Raw genomic sequence first — 21923 nt, 5'->3', positions numbered from 1 at the left:
TCCTCGACAAGCCCTTCTTCTTTGGCATTTTTAGTTTAAGGTCATTGATTGGTTTCAGCCTTGCAGAAGGCGGAATTGATTTCCATATGGAGCCTGCTTGAGGACCAGAGAGCTGGATTCAAAGAGCTTGATTAACTAAATGTACAGATAGCCAAGTGGGAATATAAAGTTGTTGCAGTAATTGTGACCTGACTCCAAAAACAACAGGACTGGGTTCTGGACTGGAATGGAATGGAATTCTTCAGTGTTTCTGTTGTTTGGCTTGCATTGACTCATCGATTTTCTTGTTTTTCACTTTGTCGATGCCTTTGAATAATTGTGGATCCTTCTTCAGAGTGTCTTCTTTCACCAGGTAGTTCTGACCTCTGATGATGATGATTGCAATGAGCTTCAATTCGCTGATAGTTTTGGAACTGAACAGATTTCCTTTGCTTGAGTCTACAACATGGAACTCAGTCTGACATGTGGACCCATGGGAGGATTTGAATGCCACGCCTGCGTTGAAGAATACAGTTGCATCCATCCAATAAGAGACCGAGTAGAAGTGACAGTTCAGTCAGTCAAACATGAAACTTTTAATTTCAGGGTGGTGAGTTTGAGTGCCATTTTGTTTTTCCCTTTTTTAAGGCTTCATTAGCAGAGAGTACAAGGAGTGTTTGAAATGAAATTCAGCAAAAGTATGAGAAAGTCTCACTTTGATTCGGGACTCTTATCTCTCTGCAGCATCTCGCTGTGAAAGATTGAACTTCATCTCATTTCATTCCCAGCTCGGGGTCAGTGCGGCTCAGTGGGACTTCTGGCTGTCTCCCGCTTCACAATCCATCAGTGCTGAGAAAGCAATGGGGAATATTATTCACGGCTCTGTAACCAGAGGACACCAATTTAAGGTGAATGGCAAAAGAACCAAAGGCAACATGAGGAAAAACTTCTTTTGCACAGCGAGTGGTTAAGATCTGATATGCACTGTTTGAGAGTGTGATGGAGGCTGATTCAACCATGGTTTTCAAAATGGTATAAAATAATTATCTGAAGTGAAAAAAATTGCATGTTTTCATGGAATACATGAGTCTGTGGCATGAGCTGAGTTGCTCGTGCAGAGAAGCAGCACAAGCACAATGAGCTGAATGGCTTCCTTTTGTTCTGTAACTATTCTATGATCTATGATTCTTTTCAGAGTGAAATCAACAATCACATACAAGAAACTGACAGGTACAATGTAAACCCCACACTAACATACCAGCGAATGCTAGGGACAGAGTAAAACCAAACAGTCCTGGACTAGAAACTGACAGGTACACTGTAAACTTCGCATTACCAGACAAGAAATTGACAGATACAGTGTGAAACCCACAGTCACGTCGCAGCAGTTGGCAGGTAACGTGTGAAAATCTTTCTTTCATATCCCAACTGCAAGGTACAAAGGAAATTAGGCACAAACCCAGGCTCACACTTCAAAGACTGAGAGATACAAAGCAAAACACATACTCACCTACGAGTACAGAGAAGAAGACACACTCAGAGGAGGTGCAGATTAAAGACACATGCATGTAACAGAAACTGATAGGGATAGAATCAAACCCTTTCTCACTTCTCAGAAACTGATAGATCTCGACAAAAGCTGATGCTCACATACAAGTTGTTGAAAGATATGTGGTGAAACTCACAGAGCAATAGCAGAAACAAACAGGTACTGAATAATACCCACAGTCACAGACCAAAAACTGAAATATACTGAGTTAAACACCACTTTCTCACACCAGAAACTCATGGCTACAAAGTGAAGCTGACTCTTTCCTCCCAGGCATTGACAGGTGCAAAAGAAAACACTCACGACGATTCCAGGTCATGAAATGTACGTAATAAAACCTTTCAGCTGAAAGAATAGCATTAATGACAGGTGTGGTACCCAGAATGCTCAGCGGCCTAGAATCTGCCCAATCTGTGACAGGAGCGGGGCGCGCAAGCGCTGTAGAGACAGCTCTGTCAGCAGCTGGAGCTGCGGGTTCGGAGTTGGAGCGGGATATTCACAAAGTGCCAGAAGACTTTGCGGGCTCACACAGCTGGAGCAGGGCCTCAGGGCCACAATAACATGGAACAATCCCATCTGTATCCCTGCGGATGGCGGTGGTGAAGCTTTTCCCGGTGAGGCTTCCCGAAACCGCGTCCATAAATGGATAAGAATTGGGGACTGGGCAGACAGCGTCTGGAGAGGGAGAAGAATTGGAGACTGGGCAGGGAGCATCTCTAAATGAATAAAATTTGGGTACTGGTCAGGGAGCGTCTGTAAATGGATAAGAATTGGGGACTGGGCAGGGAGCGTCTCTAAATGAATAACATTTGGGTACTGGTCAGGGAGTGTCTCTAAATGAATAAGATTTGGGTACTGGTCAGGGAGCGTCTGTAGATGGGTAAGAATTAGGGACTGGGCAGGGAGTGTCTCTAAATGAATAAAATTTGGGTACTGGTCAGGGAGCGTCTGTAAATGGATAAGAATTGGGGACTGGGCAGGGAGCATCTCTAAATGAATAAGATTTGGGTACTGGTCAGGAAGCATCTGTAAATGGATAAGAACTGCGGACTGGGCAGGGAGTGTCTATAATTGAATACGAGTTGGAGACTGGGCAGGGAGCGTTTCTAAATGAATAGGATTTGGGGACTGGGCAGGGAGCGTCGATAAATGCTTAAGAATTGGGGACTGGTTCTGGAGTGCTTTATTATTCGTTCGTGGGATGTGGGCGTCGCTGGCTCGATCTCAGCTCGAGTAATGTGTCCAGTTCTGGGCACCAGGCTTTAGAAAGGACATCAAGGCTTCTGAGACAGTTCAGAGGAGATTTACAAGAATGATCCCAGAGATGCGGGGTTTCAGTTCTCTGGACAGGCTGGTAAAGCTGGGATTGTTCTCCTCAGAGTAGAGAAGGTTCAGGGAAGATTTAATAGAGGTGTTCAGAATCATGAAGGATTTTCATAGGGTCGAGAGGGAGAAACTGTTTCCACTGTCCTGGGGGTCAGTAACCAGAGGACACAGATTTAAAATAATCGGCAAAAAATGTCAAGGGGAGGTGAGGAGAGATCTTTTTACCCAGTAACTGATTCAGATTTGGAATAAATTGTCTGACAGGGTGGTGGAAACAGATTCAATTATAACTTTCATAAAGGAATTGGACAAATATTTCAAAGTGAAATTCTCCAGGATTATGGGGAAATAGGCAGGGGGTTGGACTAATTGCATCTTTTTGTTAGAGAGTCAGCAGAGGCACAATGGGGCCGAATGGCCTCCTGTGCTGTATGATTCGATGAACATAAGAACGAGGAGCCGGAGTCGGCAAGTCAGCCACTCGAGCCTGCTCTGCCATTCAATACAATCATGGCTGACCTCATCACGGCAGTTTTTGTTTCTTGCCAGTAGATGTCACTTCACTCCAATGCAGTGAAGTTTACAAATCTGAGAGAGACACAACAGGAAATAATTGTTCCCATGATAGTGAATGTGTGGGATTTAGAAATACCAGGAGTGGAGACGAGTTATTACTTGTCTGCTCGATCCCCATAGCCCAGGAAAATTATTTCCTTCAAGTGCCCATTCAAATTCCTTTTGTAATCCTCGATTGTCTCCATTTCCACCGCCCTCGTGGGCAGCGAGTTACAGATCATCACCAATCAGTGTAAAAAAGTTATTGCGCACATTCCCCCTGTACCTCCTGTCCAAAACCTTTAATCTGTGTCCCCTAGTCCTTGTACCAATAGTTAACGGGAACAATGTTTCCTTGCCAACTTATTTAAAACTGTCACAGCCGAAAACACATCCATCAATTCTCCCCTCACTCTCCTTTGACACAGGCAGAACAGCCCTAGCTTTTCCAACCTAACCTTGTAACTAAAATCCTCCATCCCTGGATCCATTCTGGTGAATTCCCTCTGCATCCTCTCAAGGACGCTCACATTCTTTCTTAAGTGTGGTAAGCAAAACTGGAAGCAACACTCCAACTGGGGCCTAACCAGAGCTTTATAATGGTTCAGCATAACTTCCCTGCTTTGTACTCAATGCCTCTATTTATAAAGCCCAAGATCCCATATGCTTTGCGAACCACTCTCGCAATATGACTTGCCACCTTCAAAGATTGATGCACATGAACCCCAAGTCCCTCTATTCCAGAACACTCTTTAGAACTGTGCCATTAAGTAAATATTGCCTCTCCCTATTCCTTATGCCAAAATACATCACCTCACACTTGTCACTATTAAATTCCATCTGCCACCTGTCTGCCCATTCTGCTAGCCTATCATTGTCCTGTTGCAGGCAGTTCATATCATCCTCACTGTTTGCCACTCCTCCAAGTTTGTTGTCATCGGGATATTTTGAGATTCTACTCAATATTCCAAGATCCAAGTCATTTATCTTTAGCAAAAAAAGCAGTGGTTCTAGCACTGACCCTTGGGGAACACCACTGTCGACTATCCTCCAGTCTGACAAAGAATCATTTCATAAGACTCGCTGATTTCTGTCCTTAAACCAAATTTCTATCCAATTGGACACTGACCCTCCTATACCACGAACCTCAATTTTGTAAACCCCCTTTTTATGTGGTACCTTGTCAAACGCTTCCTTAAAATCCATATAAACAACATCCACTGCATTCCCTTCATCAAGCTGCTCTGTTAGTTCATCAAAAAATGCAGTTAGATTAGTCAAGCATGAACTCCCATTTATAAATCCATGCTCACTCTACTTAATTAACACAAACCTCTCCAAGTGACTGTTGATTTTTTACCCTGATTATTCTTTCTAAAACCTTACCCACCGCTGCTGTTAATCTAACTAGCCTGTAGTTACCCGGACTGTCCTTACACCCTTTCTTGAATAAGGGTGTCGCATTTGCCACTGTTTAATCCTCTGGCACCTCCCCCGTATCCAGGGAAGATTGAAAGATTATAGCAAGCCCTTCCGTTATCTGCATCCGCATTTCCTTTCGCAACCTGGGATGTGAGCCATCCGGACCAGGTGATTTATCTTCCCTAAGCACAGCCAGCTTTTTTAGTACCTCCCTCTCCTAATTTGTCCTCTCTCCATTGCCTCTACTTTCTTCACTTCAACTGATATTTTGTCAAATTCCACTTCCTTAGTGATCACTGATGCAAAGTACTCATTAAGTAGATTAACATTGCCCTGCACCTCTAAGCTTATATTATCCTTTTTATCCCTAATAGGCCCGACTCAACCTCTTACTGCCCACTTATCATTTACATGCTGCTCGAAGATTTTTGGGTTTCCTTTCATGTTGACTGCCAGTCTATTCTCATAGAAATAGAGAATAAGCAAATATAGAAGATGTAAGTATTTCCCATCCTTGATGAGGTGGAATTTTTTATGTTGTGTGTGGTAATGTCTTGGCACACGAGTGTGGTGGAAGCAGAGACAATCAATGATTTGAAAAGGAAATTGGATGGATACTTGAAGGAAAGAAACTTGCAGGAGGAAAGGGATCGAGCTGGTGAGTGGAACTGACTAGATTGCTCCGGGGAGAGCCAGCATGGACGTGATAGGCCAAATGACCACCTTCTATGTTGTAAATGACTCTGTGTTGTTTCTCAAATTCAATCCACTGGTGCTTGGGAAATAATCTCAAAGTAAATTGTGCAACTGGAAAATCAGAACCAAGGCAAGGGACGCATAAGGAAGCAAAATTGCTAAAACCTGGGATTGAACCAAGGACATTCAGATCTTCAGTCTAACGCTCTCCCAACTGAGCTATTTCAGCCCAACGTTAGCAGTGGCTTGGTGTCCTTGTTTTGGAAGAAAATACATACATTCAAGTTTTCCAAAAAATTAAAGAACACAACATGTGAGTAATATTCCCCATTGCTTTCTCAGTACTGATGGATTGTGAAGCGGGAGACAGCCAGAAGTGCCACTGAGCCGCACAGACCCCGAGCTGAGAATGAAATGAGATCAAATTCAATCTTTCATAGTGAGATGCTGCTGAGAGGTAAGAGTCCTGAATCAAAGCGAGACTTGCTCATTTCAAACACTCCCTGTACTCTCTGCTCATGAAGCCTTAAAAAAGGGAAAAACAGAATGGCACTCAAACTCACAACCCTGCCATTAAAAGTCTTATATTCGACTGACAGAACTGTCACTTCTACTCGGTCTCTTATTGGATGGATGCAACTCCAACGCAGGGGTGGCATTCAAATCCTGCCATGGGTCCACATGTCAGACTGAGTTCCATGTTGTAGACTCAAGTAAAGGAAATCTGCTCACTTCCAAAACTATCAGCGAATTGAAGCTGATTACAATCAACATCATCAGAGGTCAGAACTACCTGGTGAAAGAAGACACCCTGAAGAAGGATCCACATTTATTCAAAGGCATCGACAAAGTGAAAAACAAGAAAATCGATGAGTCAATGCAAGCCAAACAACAGAAACACTGAAGAATTCCATTCCAGTCCAGAACCCAGTCCTGTTGTTTTTGGAGTCAGGTCACAATTACAGCAACAACTTTATATTGCCACTTGGCCATCTGTACATTTAGTTAATTACAATTTTGTCGACAAGCTCTTTGAATCCAGTTGTCTGGTCCTCAAGCCAGCTCGGTTTGGAAGTCAATTCCACCTTCTGCAAGGCTGAACCCAATAGATAACCTTAATCTAAAAATGCCAGCAGACCAGTACTCGTCCAGGACTTGAACCCAGGATCTCTCGCATGTTAATTAACCACACTCCCAAAGCGAGAATCATACCCCTAGACCAACGAGCCACTGACAAGTCAGGCTTTCTTAACTGCTGTGGAATTTCACTGGAACCCCCCAGCCAATCATCCATTTTTTTTAAGATCAAAGCAACATCCTGCAAATGCTGAAATAAAAACAGAAAGTGCTGGAAATGTTCAGCAGCTCTGGCAGCATCTGCGCTGTGAGAAACACAGTTAACGTTTCAGGGCACTCACCTTTTGTTTCAGCCATCCTTTCAGACTGCTTCTGTCCATCCAATCTCACTTTCTATTCTCTCCACATTCTAACCATTCACTACGTTGCTACATTTTTCATGAATTCCTCATTTCTTTTATTAATGACAATTTTGTATTTCTGGCCTTTGCTTCAGACACCACCACAAGTGGAATCATGTCTCCATCTACCCAATCAAACCAGTTCGCTGCATCCTCCCATTGCAATGTTTCTTTAACCCTGACAGACTGTGGAGTTTCTGCTGCTTAATTGCAGTTCTTGCTTCCCGCCAGTAGATGTCACCTCACTCCAATACAGTGAAGTTTACAAATCTGAGAGAGACACAACAGGAAATAATTGTTCACATTATAGTGAATGTGTGGGATTTAGAAATACTAGGAGTGGAGAAGAGTTATTATTGCACTCTGCTATAACATCTTTTATAATGGACTCCAGCATTTTCCCCACGACTGATGTCAGGCTAACCGGTATGTAATTCGCTGTTTCCTTTCTGCCTCTTTTTTTAAATAGTGGAGTTACATTAACTACCGTCCAATCCACTGGAACTGTTCCAGAGTCGATAGAATTTTGAAAAAAGACCAGAAATGCATCTGCTATTTCAAGGGCCACTTCCTTAAGTACTCTGGGATGTAGATTATCAGGCCCTGGGGATTTATCGGCCTTCAATCCCATCAATTTCCCAAATATTCCCTACTAATACTGATTTCATACAGTTCCTCCTTCTCACTAGACCCTATGTTCCCCAACATTTCTGGTAGATAATTTGTATCCTCCTTTGTGAAGACAGATCCAAAGTATGTATTTAATTGGTCTGCCATTTCTTTGTTCCCCATTATAAATTCCCCTGTTTCTGACTGTAAGGGGCCCACATTTGTCTTCACTAATCTTTTTCTCTACACATATCTATAGAAGCTTTTACAGTCAGTTTTTATGTTCTCTGCTAGCTTACTCTCATACTCTATTTCCCCCTTCTAAATCAATCTTTTTGTCCTCCTCTGCTAAATACCAAACTGCTCACAATCTTCAGGTTTACTGCTTGTTCTGGACATTTTATATTTCTCCTCCTTGGATCTAATACTTTCCTTAATTTCTTTTGTAAGCCACAGTTGAGCCACCCTTCCTGTTTTACTTTTGCACAGACAGGAATGAACAATTGTTGTAATTCATCCATGCGCTCTTTAAATGCTAGCCATTGCCTATCCACTGTCAACCCTTTCAGTAACGTTCCCCAATCTATCAGAGCCAACTCCCGCCTCATACCTTCATAGTTTTCTTTGTTTAGATTCAGGACCCGAGTCTCGGAATCAACTCTCTCACTCTCCATCTTAATGAAGAATTTTATCATATTATGGGCGCACTTCCCCAAGGGACCCCACACAACAAGAAAGTTAACTAATCCTTTCTCATTACACAATACCCAGTCCAGGATGGCCTGTTCTCTAGAGGTGTTATACACCTCTATCAATTCTCCACTCAATCTCATTTGAGAAAGGCAGAATAATCCTAGCTTTTACAACCTAACCTTGGAACTAAAATCCCCCATCCCTGGATCCATTCTGGTAAATCGCCTCTGCGTCCTCTCAAGGACCCTCACATTCTTTCTAAAGTCTGCTGAGCAGAACTGGAAGCAACACTCCAATTGGGGCCTCACCAGAGTTTTATAATGGTTCAGCATAACTTCCCTGCTTTTGTACTCAATGCCTCTATTTATAAAGCCCAAGATTCCATATGCTTTGCGAACCACTCTCGCAATATGACTTGCCTCCTTCAAAGATTGATGCACATGAACCCCAAGTCCCTCTATTCCAGAACACTCTTTAGAACTGTGCCATTAAGTGTATATTGCCTCTCCCTATTCCTTATGCCAAAATACATCACCTCACACTTGTCACTATTAAATTCCATCTGCCACCTGTCTGCCCATTCTGCTAGCCTATCACTGTCCTGTTGCAGGCAGTTCATATCATCCTCACTGTTTGCCGATCCTCCAAGTTTGGTGTCATCGGCATATTTTGAGATTCTACTCTGTATTCCAAGATCCAAGTCACTTAGCTTTAGCAAAAAAAGCAGTGGTTCCAGCACTGACCCTTGGGGAACACCACTGTCGACTATCCTCCAGTCTGACAAAGAACCATTTAATAAGACTCGCTGTTTTCTGTCCTTAAACCAATTTTCTATCCAATTGGACACTGACCCTCCTATACCACGAACCTCAATTTTGTTAACCGCCCTTTTATGTGGTACCTTGTCAAACGCTTCCTTAAAATCCATATAAACAACATCCACTGCATTCCCTTCATCAAGCTGCTCTGTTAGTTCATCAAAAAATGCAGTTAGATTAGTCAAGCATGAACTCCCATTTATAAATCCATGCTCACTCTCCTTAATTAACTCGAACCTCTCCAAGTGACTGTTGATTTTTTACCCTGATTATTCTTTCTAAAACCTTACCCACCGCTGCTGTTAATCTAACAAGCCTGTAGTTAGCCGGACTGTCCTTACACCCTTTCTTGAATAAGGGTGTCGCATTTGCCACTGTTTAATCCTCTGGCACCTCCCCCGTATCCAGGGAAGATTGGAATATTATAGCAAGCCCTTCCGTTATCTGCATCCGCATTTCCTTTCGCAACCTGGGATGTGAGCCATCCGGACCAGGTGATTTATCTTCCCTAAGCACAGCCAGCCTTTTTAGTACCTCCCTCTCCTAATTTGTACTCTCTCCATTGCCACTACTTTCTTCACTTCAACTGATATTTTGTCAAATTCCACTTCCTTAGTGATCACTGATGCAAAGTACTCATTAAGTAGATTAACATTGCCCTGCACCTCTAAGCTTATATTATCCTTTTTGTCCCTAATAGGCCCGACTCAACCTCTTACTACCCACTTTTCACTTACATGCTGCTCGAAGATTTTTGGGTTTCCTTTCATGTTGACTGCCAGTCTATTCTCATAGAAATAGAGAATAAGCAAATATAGAAGATGTAAGTATTTCCCATCCTTGATGAGGTGGAATTTTTTATGTTGTGGGTGGTAATGTCTTGGCCCACGAGTGTGGTGGAAGCAGAGACAATCAATTATTTGAAAAAGTCAATTGGATGGATACTTGAAGGAAAGAAACTGGCAGGAGTAAAGGGATCGAGCTGGTGAGTGGAACTGATTAGATTGCTCCGGGGAGAGCCAGCATGGACGTGATCGGCCAAATGACCACCTTCTCTTTTGTAAATGACTCTGTGTTGTTTCTCAAATTCAATCCACTGGTGCTTGGGAAATATTCTCAAAGTAAATAGTGCAACTGGAAAATCAGAACCAAGGCAAGGGACGCATAAGGAAGCGAAATTGCTGAAACCCGGGATTGAACCAGGGACTTTTAGATTTTCAGTCTCACACTCTCCCAACTGAGCTATTTCAGTCCTACGTTAACAGTGGCTTGGTGTCCTTGTTTTGGAAGAAAATACATACATTCAAGTTTTCCAAAAAATTAAAAAACACAACATGTGAGTAATATTCCCCATTGCTTTCTCAGTACTGATGGATTGTGAAGCGGGAGACAGCCAGAAGTGCCACTGAGCCGCACAGACCCCGAGCTGAGAATGAAATGAGATCAAATTCAATCTTTCATAGTGAGATGCTGCTGAGAGGTAAGAGTCCTGAATCAAAGCGAGACTTGCTCATTTCAAACACTCCCTGTACTCTCTGCTCATGAAGCCTTACAAAAGGGAAAAACAGAATGGCACTCAAACTCACAACCCTGCCATTAAAAGTCTCATATTCGACTGACAGAACTGTCACTTCTACTCGGTCTCTTATTGGATGGATGCAACTCCAACGCAGGGATGGCATTCAAATCCTCCCATGGGTCCACATGTCAGACTGAGTTCCATGTTGTAGACTCAAGCAAAGGAAATCTGCTCAGTTCCAGAACTATCAGCGAATTGAAGCTGATAACGATCAACATCATCAGAGGTCAGAACTACCTGGTGAAAGAAGACACTCTGAAGAAGGATCCACAATTATTCAAAGGCATCGACAAAGTGAAAAACAAGAAAATCGATGAGTCAATGCAAGCCAAACAACAGAAACACTGAAGAATCCCATTCCATTCTAGAACCCAGTCCTGTTGTTTTTGGAGTCAGGTGTCAATTACTGCAACAACTTTATGTTCCCACTTGGCTATCTGTACATTTAGTTAATTACAATTTTGTCGACAAGCTCTTTGAATCCAATTGTCTGGTCCTCAAGCCAGCTCCGCATGGAAGTCAATTCCACCTTCTGCAAGGCTGAAACCAATAGATAACCTTAATCTAAAAATGCCAGCAGGCCAGGGCTCATCTGGGATTAGAACCCTGTATTTTTAACATGTTAATCAACCACATTCACCAAGCGAGAATCATACCCCTAGACCAACGAGCACTGACCAGTCAGGTTTCATTAGCTGCTGTGGAATTTCACTGGAACCCCCCAGCCAATCATCCATTTTTTTTTCAGATCAAAGCAACATCCTGCAAATGCTGAAATAAAAACAGAAAGTGCTGGAAATGTTCAGCAGCTCTGGCAGCATCTGTGCTGAGAGAAACACAGTTAACGTTTCAGGGCACTCACCTTTTGTTTCAGCCATCCTTTCAGACTGCTTCTGTCCATCCAATCTCACTTTCTATTCTATTCACATTCTAACCATTCACTACGTTACTACATTTTTCATGAATTCCTCATTTCTTTTATTAATTACAATTTTGTATTTCTGGCCTTTGCTTCAGACACCACCACAAGTGGAATCATGTCTCCATCTACCCAATCAAACCACTTCGCTGTTTCCTCACATTGCAATGTTTCTTTAACCCTGACAGACTGTGGAGTTTCTGCTGCTTGATTGCAGTTCTTGCTTCCCGCCAGTAGATGTCACCTCACTCCAATACAGTGAAGTTTACAAATCTGAGAGAGACACAACAGGAAATAATTGTTCACATTATAGTGAATGTGTGGGATTTAGAAATACTAGGAGTGGAGACGAGTTATTATTGCACTCTGCTATTACATCTTTTATAATGGACTCCAGCATTTTCCCCACGACTGATGTCAGGCTAACCGGTATATAATTCGCTGTTTTCTTTCTGCTTCTTTTTTTAAATAGTGGAGTTACATTAACTACCGTCCAATCCATTGGAACTGTTCCAGAGTCCATAGAATTTTGAAAAAAGACCAGAAATGCATCTGCTATTTCAAGGGCCACCTCCTTAAGTACTCTGGGATGTAGATTATCAGGCCTTGGGGATTTATCGGCCTTCAATCCCATCAATTTCCCAAACATTCCCTACAAATACTGATTTAATACAGTTCCTCCTTCTCATTAGACCCTCTGTTCCCCAACATTTCTGGGAGGTAAATTGTATCGTCCTTTGTGAAGACAGATCCAAAGTATGTATTTAATTGGTCTGCCATTTCTTTGTTCCCCATTATAAATTCCCCCGTTTCTGACTGTAAGGGACCCACATTTGTCTTCAGTAATCTTTTTCTCTACACATATCTATAGAAGCTTTTACAGTCAGTTTTTATGTTCTCTGCTAGCTTACTCTCATACTCTATTTCCCCCTTCTAAATCAATCCTTTTGTCCTCCTCTGCTAAATTCCAAACTGCTCACAATCTTCAGGTTTGCTGCTTGTTCTGACCATTTTATATTTCTCCTCCTTGGATCTAATACTTTCCTTAATTTCTTTTGTAAGCCACAGTTGAGCCACCCTTCCTGTTTTACTTTTGCACAGACAGGAATGAACAATTGTTGTAATTCATCCATGCGCACTTTAAATGCTAGCCATTGCCTATCCACTGTCAACCCTTTAAGTAACGTTCCCCAATCTATCATCGCCAACTCCCGCCTCATACCTTCATAGTTTCCTTTGTTTAGATTCAGGACCCTAGTCTCGGAATCAACTCTCTCACTCTCCATCTTAATGAAGAATTTTATCATATTATGGGCGCACTTCCCCAAGGGACCCCACACAACAAGATTGTTAACTAATCCTTTCTCATTGCACAATACCCAGTCTAGGATGGCCTGTTCTCTTGAGGTGTTATACACCTCTATCAATTCTCCACTCAATCTCCTTTGATATAGGCAGAATAATCCTAGCGTTTCCAATCTAACCTTGAAACTAAAATCTCCCATCCCTGGATCCATTCTGGTAAATCGCCTCTGCATCCTCTCAAGGACCCTCACATTCTTTCGAAAGTCTGCTGAGCAGAACTGGAAGCAACACTCCAATTGGGGCCTCACCAGAGTTTTATAATGGTTCAGCATAACTTCCCTGCTTTTGTACTCAATGCCTCTATTTATAAAGCCCAAGATCCCATATTCTTTGCTAACCACTCTCGCAATATGTCTTGCCACCTTCAAAGATTGTTGCACATGAACCCCAAGTCCCTCTATTCCAGCACACTCTTTAGAACTGTGCCATTAAGTATATATTGCCTCTCCCTATTCCTTATGCCAAAATACATCACCTCACACTTGTCACTATTAAATTCCATCTGCCACCTGTCTGCCCATTCTGCTAGCCTATCACTGTCCTGTTGCAGGCAGTTCATATCATCCTCACTGTTTGCCACTCCTCCAAGTTTGGTGTCATCGGCATATTTTGAGATTCTACTCTGTATTCCAAGATCCAAGTCACTTACCTTTAGCAAAAAAAGCAGTGGTTCTGGCACTGACCCTTGAGGAACACCACTGTCGACTATCCTCCAGTCTGACCAAGAACCATTTAATATGACTCGCTGTTTTCAGTCTTTAAAACAATTTACGATCCAAATGGACACTGACCCTCCTAATCCATGAACCCCAATTTTGTTAACCACCCTTTTATGTGGTACTTTATAAAATGCTTTCGTAATATCCATATAAACAACATCCACTGCATTCCCTTCATCAGTATTCTCAGATAGTTTATCAACAAATGCAGTTAGATTCGTCAAGCATGAACTCCCATTGATAAATCCATGCCCACTCTCCTGAATTAACTCAAACCTCTCCAAAGGACTTGATTTTTTTCCCTGACCTGTTGATCTCATGCTGATAGCAAGCTCACCATAGAGCATGTATTTGGCAATGTGACCGTCATCCATTTGGCCCAGTCAACAGAGTCGCCGCTGACTCAAGAGGGCAAACATGCTGCGGATCCCTGCACGCTGGTGTACTTCCGCATTCGGTACTCTGTCCTGCCAGGAGATGCCCAGTATCCATCTGAGGCAGTGGAGGTGGAAGCTGTTCCGCCGCTTTTTTTGGCTTGTATAAGTTGTTGATGCTTCTCTACTATAAAGGAGGGTGCTGAGAAAACAAGCCTGGTACACGTGGAGCTTTGGATTTTCGGTCAGTTTGCTGTCGGTTCACACTTGTCTTCTCAACTTTGACATGACAGCTGCAGCATTGGCAATCCTGGTGCTGATTTCAGCATCAAGGGCCAGATTGCTGGTGATTGTTGATTGAAGGTATGTGAAGCTGTTGACAACCTCCAAAGTGAGGTTGTCGATGTTGATGGAAAGTGGAGTCTCTACGTCCTGGCCCATAACTTTCATCTTCCTGATGCTGATTGTCAGTCCAAACTCTTTGCAGGCCAGGGAGAACCGATCTACAAGCTGCTGTGACTGAACTTCATTATGGGATGTCAGCACAGCATCATCAGCAAATAGCAACTCACAGACTAGGAATTTACCCACATTGGTCTTGGCGCACAGTCTTGCCAAGTTGAACAGCTTGTCGTCAGCTCTGATGTGCAGGTGAACACCTATATCTGAGTAATTGAAAGTGTACAATAGCAGCATGGAGAAGAATATGCCAATTATAAAGGATGTGATAACTAGACAGTTCGAAAATGATGACATGATTGGGCAGAGTCAACATAGATTTATGAAAAGGAAAACAGGTTTGAAAAACCTGTTGAGATTTTTGAGGATGTTACCTATAGAACAGATAAAGGAGAACCAGTGGATGTGTGGTATTTGTATTTTCCTTTGGTAAGGTCCCACACAGGAGGTGAGTAAACAAAGTTAGAGCACATAGGCTTGGGGATAATATACTGATATGGATTGAGAATTGGTTAACAGACCGAAAACAGAGAGCAGGAATAACGGGTCCTTCTCAGGATGGCAGGCTGTTACTATTGGGGTACTGCAAGGATCAGTGTTGGAGCCACAGCTGTTAACAACCTATATAAATGATTTGGATGTGGGGATTAAATGTAATATTTCCAAGTTTGCAGATGACACAAAGCTCGGTGAAGTGTGAGTTGTGAGGAGGATGCAGAGAGGCTTCCAGGGGACCTGGAGAGGCTAAGTGAATGGGCAAGAACATGGAATATAATGTGAATAAGTGTGAAGTTATTCACTTTGGTAGAATAAACAGAAAGACAGAGTATTTCTTAAATGGTGAGAGGTTGGGAAGTGTCGATGTCCAAAGGGACCTGGGTGTCCTTGTTCCTGAGACACTAAAAGCTCTTGTGCAGGTGCAGCAATCAATTAGGAAGGCAAATGGTATGTTGTACCCACAAGAGGGGTCATGAGTACAGGAGTAAAGATGTCTTGCTGCAATTGTATGGAGCCTTGGTGAATCCGCACTGGAGTATTGTGTACAGTTTAGTCTCCTCATCTTATGAAGGATACACTTGCCATAGAGGGGGTGAAACAGAGGGTCAACAGACTAATCTTTTTTTTGCAGTTATTTCATTTCATTTCAGTTTGTTCAGTTTGCTTACCTACTGTTTTCTTTCAGGTTTGTACTTCCTGCTGTTCAATATTCAGTTCGTTAACACCTAATCTGGACTAATGCTTTGTCTTTCAACACACCATTAACATATTGCTTGCCTTTGCTGCATGACCTTTTGGTCAGCTATGTGGCCTTGTCCAATCTACACCTTCTCCTTTGTTATCTCTTGCCCCACCCCCACCCCACTTGCTTATAACCTGTGACTTTTCTAATATATGTCAGTTCCGAAGATGGGTCACTGACTTGAAACGTTAACTCTGCTTCTCTTTTCACAGATGCTGCCAGACCTGCTGAGTGGTTCCAGCATTTCTTGTTTTTATGTCACCAGACTAATCCCTGGGATGGTGGGATTGTCTTATGAGGAAACTGGGCCTGTATTCCTTAAAGTTTCGAAGAATGAGAGGTGATCTGATTGAAACTGACAAAATTCTTACAGGGCGTGACAGTGTGGATGTAGACAGGATGTTTGCCCTGGTTGGTGAGTCTAAAACCAAAGGACATCGTCTCAGAATAAGGAGTAGGCCATTTAAAACTGAGATGGGTGGAATTTCTTCACTCAGACGGTGGTGAATCATTGGAATACTGTGCCCCAGAGGGCTGTGGCAGCTCAATCATTGAGCATGTTCAAGACAGAAATTGATAGAAATCTTGATACTCATGACATCAAGGGATATGGGGATAGCATGGGAAAGGGGCTTTGAGGTAGGTGATCAGCCATGATCGAATTGAATGACAGAGCAGGCTCGACGGGCTGAAAAGCTTACTCCTATGTTCCTCTGTTCCTAAGAGAGTTGGCGCCAGCGCGCAGCCCTGCTATACCGCACTGCTGATCTTGAAGGCGTCTGATGTTGCTCCATTGTAACTGATGGAACTGTGCATGTTCTCGTGGAAAGAAGAGATGATGCCCAAGAGGTCAGGAGGGCAGCCTATGTTCCATTGCAGTTTGAAAAGGCCGTCTCTGCTGACAAGATCAAAGGCCTTAGTGATGTTCATAAAAATGTGTGAGGCTCTGTGGCGCAATGGATAGCGTGTTGGACTTCTCAATAATGATTAAGACCATATTCAAAGGTTGTGGGTTTAAGTCCCACCAAAGTCAGATTTTGGACCAGAAACAGAGGAGCACAACGGAACAACAAATGAAGAAATACGCCAAAAGCACAGACTCGGAGACAGAGCGAGAGAGAGAGGAGCAGAGCAGGGGAAAAAAATCGAGGAGTGACATCACAATGGAGAGTGAGAGCAGGGAAACAGAGAGCCGCTGGGGTGAGGATACAGGATTTGGTTCTTTCTTCGGTGCAGTGGAAGGAGTTGTTTGGTGAGGATCTGGTAAGCTGTGACATCACAGGCAAGCAGGTAGTTGATTGGTTTGGAAGAACCGACCTGCTTGATGCGCATCTGGTAAGTGATTAAGATCCATTTTAGTCCTAACGTTTAAAATAGTAAACAAACTAGTGGTAAGTTTAATAAAATATGCAATAAAATGAATAATTGAATAAAATATTTAAGTAGTTAATTGAAACACGTTAAGGATGACAGGACAGGTGATGTGTCACAGCTGCAGCATGTGGGAGTTCCTGGATGCCAGTGTGATCCAGGGCAAACACGTCTGCAGTAAGTGTTTGCGGCTCAAAGAGGGAGAAAAACGGAATGTCGTGGTAGTAGGGGACAGTATAGTAAGGTGGATTGACTCTGCTCTATGCAGCAAAAGCAAGAGTCCAGACGGCTGTATTGCCTGCCGGGGCCAGGATTCAGGAGATCTGCTCAGGGCTGGAGCGAAACATACAATGGGAGGGGGAGGATCCAGTCGTCGTGGTCCATGTCGGTACCAAAGACATAGGCAGGACAAGGATAGAGGTTCTGCAAAGTCAGTATGAGGAACTAGGCACCAAATTAAGAAGCAGAACCTCAAAGTTAATCATCTCTGGATTATTACCTGAGCCATGTGCAAATTGGCAAAGGACAAATAAGATTAGAGAAAGTAATGTGCGGCTGAAAGACTGGTGTGGTAGTAGTGTGTTCTGGTTCATGTGGCATTGGCACCAGTACTGGGGAAAGAGGTGGCTGTACCGTTGGGACGGTCTACACCTGAACCGTGCTGGTGCCGGTGTTCTAGCGAGCCACATAACGAGGGAAGTAGAGACGGTTTTAAACTGAATAGTGGGGGCAAGGGATCAAATTTGGGAAGATATGGTGAATCAAGGAGGAGAGACAAGGCAAGAGAGAAAGGTATAAATATGGGAAATGATAAACAGACTGTGACAGGAAGGGACAGAATGTACAAATCTAAGAGTAAATCGACAGATAAGGCTAGAGGTGACAAAAATAATAAAAGGACAAAACTAAATGCTCTGTATCTGAATGCATGGAGCATTTGAAACAAAACAGATGAACTGGGAGCACAAATAGAATAAATAAGTACTATCTGATAGTCATTACAGAGACATGGCTGCAGGGCGACATGGATTGGGATGTGAATATTGGAGGTGACATGGCATTTTGGAAGGACAGGAAGCTAGGAAAAGGTGGCGGGGTAGCTCTGTTAATTAATGATGGTATTAGCGGAATAGAGAGGGATGACCTGAGTTCTGGAGATCAGGATGCAGAAGCAGTTTGAGTACAAATGAGAAATCATAAAGGCAAGAAGTCACTTGTGGGAGTGGTGTACAGGCCACCTAACATTAACCACACTGTCGGATGGGATATAAAGGAAGAAATAATGGCAGCTTGTCAGAAAGGTACTGTGATAATTATGGGAGATTTTAATCTGCATATAGATAGGAAAATTCAGATGGGCAGAGGTAGCCTAGATGAGGAATACATATAATGTTTTGGGGATAATTTCTTGGAACAATACATTCTGGAGCCAACCAGAGAGCAGGCTATACTAGACCTGGCATTGTGCAACGAGATAGGATTAATTAATGACCTCATAGTTAAGGTGCCCCTAGGTAGTAGCGATTATAATATGATTGAATTTTACATTCAGTTTGAGGGAGCGGAGAGTGGGTCCCAGACTAGAATTTTAAATTTAAATAAGTGCAATTATAAGGTCATGAAAGCAGAGCTAGCGAAAGTGAACTGGCAAATTAGGTTAAGGGATAAGTCAATAGAGATGCAGTGGCAGACATTTTAGGGGATATTTCAGAATACACAGAATAGATACATTTCAACGAGAAAGAAAAGTTCCAAAGGTGGGACTCACCATCCATGGTTCACGAAAACAGTTAAAGATACTATCAAACTTCAAGAAAAAGCCTATAATTGTGCAAAGGTGGGAGGCAGGTCAGAAGATTGGACAGAATATAAAAAAAACAGCAAAGAATGACTAAAAGATTGATAAGGAAGGTAAAATTAGAGTATGAGAGAAAGCTCACAAGAAATTTCAAGACAACTAGTAAGAGTTTCGATAGATATTTTAAAAAGAAAAGAGTTAACAAAGTGACTGTTGGTCCAATAGAAAGTGTGTCTGGGGAATTAATAATGGATAATTAAGAGATGGCAGATGAATTGAACAGATACTTTGCATCGGTCTTCACTATTGAGTATACAAATAACATCCCAGTATTAGCCGGCGATCAGGAAATTGAAGGGATGGAGGAACTCAAGAAAATTACAATCACCAGGGAAGTGGTACTAAACAAATTGTTGGAGCTGCGGGTTGACAAGTCGCCAGGTCCTGAATTGGCTAGTGAGATAGTTGATGCGCTGGTTTTAATATTCCAAAATTCCCTAGATTCGAGAAGGTTCCGTTAGATTGGAAAAGAGTGAATGTAACTCATTTATTCAAAAAGGGAGGGAGACAGAAAGCAGGAAACGACAGGCCAGTTAGCTTAACATTTGTCTGAGGGAAAATATTTGGAGCTATTACAGAGGATGTTATAGCAGGGCATTTAGAAAAAATTAAGGTAATCAGGCAGAGTCAACATGGTTTTTTGAAAGGGAAATCATGTTTAACCAATTTATTGGAGTTCTTTGAGGGACTTACATGTGCTGTGGATAAAGGGGAACCAGTGGATGTATTGTATTTCGATTTCCAGAAGGATAAGGTACCATATCAAAGGTTATTGCAGAAAATAAAAGCTCATGGTGTCGGGGGTAACATATTGGCATGGATAGAAGATTGGCTAGCTGACAGGAAACAGAGAGTCAGCATAAATGGGTCATTTTCTGGTTGGCAAGAAGTAACGAGTGGTGTGCCACAGGGATCTGTGCTGGGGCCTCAACTTTTTACAATTTATATAAATGACTTAGATGAAGGGACCGAAGGTATTGTTGCTAAATTTGCTGATCACAAAGATAGGTAGGAAAGTAGGTGGTGAAGAGGACATAAGGGGGCTACAAAGGGATATAGATAGGTTAAGTGATTGGGCAAAGACCTGGCAAATTGAGTATAATGTGGGAAAGTCGGAAATTGTCCACTATGGCAGGAAGAATAAAAAAGCATATTATCTGAATGGTGAGAGATTGCAGAGCTCTGAGATGCAGAGGGATCTGGGTGTCCGAGGGCATGAATTGCAAAAGGTTAGTATGCAGGTCCAGCACGTAATTAGGAAAGCTAATAGAATGTTATCATTTATCACCATGGGAATTGAATACAATAGTAGGGAGGTTATGTTTCAGCTATACAGGACATTGGTGAGACCTCTTCTGCAGTACTGAGTACTGTACTGGTCTCCTTATTTGCGGAAGGATGTAAATGCATTGGAGGTAGTACAGAGAAAGTTTACGAGACTAATACATGGAATGGATGGGCTGTCTTACGAGGAAATATTGGACAAGCTAGGCTTGTCTCCGCCAGAGTTTAGAAGAGAAAGAGGCGACATGATTTGTTATTTAATTTATTAATTAACAAATTAGCTATCCTCCAGTCTTCCGGTACCTCACCCGTGGCTAACGATGATACAAAAATCTCTGTCAGCGCCCCAGCAATCTCCTCCCTTGCTTCCCATTGCATCCTAGGATACATCTGATCAGGCCCTGGGGATTTATCCACCTTAATGCGCTTCAAAACCTCCAACACCTCCTCCTTTGTAATGTTGATATGCTGCAGGATATCGCTGTTCCCTCCCTTGAACTCACTAGCTTCCATGACCTTCTCCACGGTAAATACAGACGAGAAATATTCATTGTAGACCTCGCCCATTTCGCGTAGCTTCACACATAGATTGCCACACTGATCCTTAAGGGGACCTACTCTCTCCCTAGCTACCCTTTTACTCTTAATACACTTATAGAATCTTTTAGGATTCTCCTTTATCTTATCTGCCAGGGAAATCTCATGGCCCCTTTTCGCCCTCCTAATTTCCTTCTTAAGTATACTCCTATATCCCCTATACTTCTCGAGGGACTCGCTTGATCCCAGCTGCCTATACCTGACGTATGCCTCCTTCTTTGTCCTGACCAGACCCTCAATATCCCTCGTCAACCAAGGTTCCCTAAACTTGCCAGCCTTGCCCTTCCATCTAACAGGAACATGCTGGCCCTGAACTCTTCCTATCTCACTTTTAAAAGCCTCCCACTTGCCAGACGTCCCTTTACCTGTAAACAGCCTCTCCCATTCAACTTTTGAGAGTTCCTGTCTGATGCCATGGAAATTAGCCTTCCCCCAATTTAGGACTTCAACCTGAGGACCAGTCCTATTCTTTTTCATAACTATCTTGAAGCTAATAGAGTTATGGTCACTGGTCCCAAAGTGCTCCCCCACTGCCATATCAACCACCTGCCCATTCTCATTTCCTAAGAGGAGATCGAGTGTAGCCCCTTCTCTAGTCGGGCCATCCACGTACTGCTTCAGAAAACAATCCTGGACTCACTTAACAAATTCTTCCCCATCTGATCCCTTAGCACTAAGGCAGTCCCAGTCAATATTAGGGAAGTTAAAATCACCTACTATTACAACCCTATAATTCCTATACCTATCTGTGATTTCCCTACATATATGCTCCTCCACTTCCCTCTGATTATTGGGGGGCCGATAGTATAATCCCATCAAAGGGATCACCCTTTTATTATTTCTAAGTTCTACAAGTATGGCCTCACTGGACATTCACCCCGGGATATCCTCTCTAAGTACTGCCGTGATGTCCTCCCTAATCAATAGTGCAACTCCCCCTCCTCTCTTACCTCCAACTCTGTCACGCCGGAAGGATCGGTACCGCGGAACATTGAGCTGCCAGTCCTGCCCATCCCTCAACCACGTTTCCGTA

General features: G+C 42.8%; 1 protein-coding gene and 1 non-coding gene across 2 annotated transcripts in view; one reads left to right on the top strand and one right to left on the bottom strand.

The window, feature by feature from the left end:
• Positions 1–21923, top strand: part of LOC137358453 (histone H2B-like) — a 184482-nt gene that overhangs the window by 35263 nt on the left and 127296 nt on the right. The gene's annotated exons all lie outside the window — the stretch shown is intronic.
• Positions 5684–5756, bottom strand: trnaf-gaa (transfer RNA phenylalanine (anticodon GAA)). Its single transcript has one exon. It is a non-coding gene; the product is annotated as a tRNA-Phe (tRNA).

This window comes from Heterodontus francisci, chromosome 50, assembly GCF_036365525.1.
Source record: "Heterodontus francisci isolate sHetFra1 chromosome 50, sHetFra1.hap1, whole genome shotgun sequence".
Lineage (NCBI taxonomy): Eukaryota > Metazoa > Chordata > Chondrichthyes > Heterodontiformes > Heterodontidae > Heterodontus > Heterodontus francisci.
The sequence above is the reverse complement of the archived record's forward strand: the minus strand, read 5'-3'. Positions and strand labels throughout refer to the sequence as shown.